The sequence below is a fragment of the Pteropus medius genome, unplaced genomic scaffold (genome assembly GCF_902729225.1).
Source record: "Pteropus medius unplaced genomic scaffold, Ma_sr-lr_union100, whole genome shotgun sequence".
In the NCBI taxonomy this organism is placed as follows: domain Eukaryota; kingdom Metazoa; phylum Chordata; class Mammalia; order Chiroptera; family Pteropodidae; genus Pteropus; species Pteropus medius.
Window position 1 is genome coordinate 5,401,280 of NW_024342470.1, and position 1,833 is coordinate 5,403,112.

General features: G+C 40.4%; 1 pseudogene; it reads right to left on the reverse strand.

The window, feature by feature from the left end:
- Positions 1–1,027: 1,027 nt before the first annotated feature.
- On the reverse strand, positions 1,028–1,605 carry LOC120603230 (40S ribosomal protein S8-like; annotated as a pseudogene).
- Between the last annotated feature and the right edge of the window lie 228 nt (positions 1,606–1,833).

Consider the following 1,833-nt stretch of genomic DNA (forward strand, 5'->3'; position numbering starts at 1 on the left):
CACAGAGTGCGTCGGCCTGTGGTATTTATTTAGCCGATTTTATGTACTTTGACAGTTACATGATAATTCTGACACTTAAAAATCCATCTTTCGCCTCTCATCACACCAGGATGTTGATGTTATGTTGTTGTGCTCTGGGCACATCCTGAAGCTATACTTAGAGAACTAAGGATTTTCAGAGTCTTTTTAGAATTTAAAGCATACTTGTTTTGGATTGATTTACTTACAAAGTGACATATTTCTGGAAGGAGTGAACAATCAACTAGAAATTATTTCAAGTTGAATTGTGGGAAAACCCATTCTCTTTCTTCACACATACACTATTCTTGCCAAATTCCTAGCAGGCCCTCTAGTCAAGTCACCGTGTCTTTGCAGATGCTGTTCCTTCTGCTTAGAATGCTTCCTGCCCATGAAATTATGGAGGACGAGGTCATCTTCGGCTAAGATCAAATGTCATTTTTCTCAGTCCCAGGCAGAAAGAATCACTCCCTTTTTTGCTCCCACATAATTTTATACACCTCTTTTAAGTGCTGCTTTTATGGCGCTATAATTATTTGTTTATATGCTTGCCTCTTTTTCTAGATTGTGAATCCTCTAGTGACAGAGATGGTTTTCTTTTGAGACCATTTTCCCACTTCTCTTTGTATCCCATGACCTGCATGAAAATTAAAACAGAACAAAACCTGCAAGTCAATATCAAGGAAATGGCAGTTATGAATACAAACCGAACAGCTTAAAATGCTGCTCTATAATGATTAGAATCGTAGAAAACTATTTTTAAAAAAAGTAAAATGGTACTATAGATTATAATAGGTACAAGGTAGATACCCAAAAACAAAGTACGCTGAGATGTTAAGGATATTTCCTACCTTCAGTCATTGCCTGATGAATTTACATAAACAAGGAATGAACATCAATAGTGTTGTTACACCTTCCCACTTCACTCCTTTATCATTCACTCTTTTTTTTTTTTTTGATCAGAACACAATAAACACCTTTATTACAAGAGCTAAGACAGGGGGAGGATTTATTTGCCTTCCCGGGCCTTGATCTTCCTCAGATAGAACTCCAGCTCCTTGCCTTCCAGCACATAGCCATCTGCTCCTCCACACTGGCCTGGTCTTGATGGGATGCATGCCAGAAGCTTGCCCTGCTGGAACTGCTCCTCTAGAAGGTTGCTGATTTGACATTCTTTTTCCTTTTGTCGTATTTCTTCTGAATTTTCTTTGATCGTTTTTTTGTTTAAAATCTTTCTCCTCAGGAGTCAGCTTGGCCCGCTTCTTGCCGCCCGGGGGCAGTGCATGGTGGGATTCCTACCACTGTCGGTAAGGTGTGCTGTCAATGAGCACGATGCAGTTCTTTATTAGGGTCTTGGTGTGGACCAGATCATTGTTAGATGCATTGTAGACAACATCGATAATCCTTGTTTCGTGCATACAACACCCGGAACCCCAGGAAAAGTTTCCCACGTCCAGCCTCCCCGGACTGGTGGCCAATCATTGCTGGCAGCCGGGCATCCCAGCTCATATTTCGCTTCTTGTTATAGGGCTTTCTCTTGCCTCTGGTCTTGTGGCGCTTGTGCCAGTTGTCTCGAGAGATGCCCATGGCTGGGCGCCAGCTGGAAAGAGCTATCATTTACTCTTGGTTCTCTTAGAAACCACCCTTTTTCATTTACGTTTTTTTACTTATCTTCCAAAAAGGTGGTCGAATGGGCTAAAAGGGGTCAAATATGTGGTGACATTAAAGAATTAAAAATTAAAAAATTAATATAAAAAAGGTGGTTGAAATAATATACTTCATGTGGACTAATTGGGTGCAGTGCTTATTATCTAT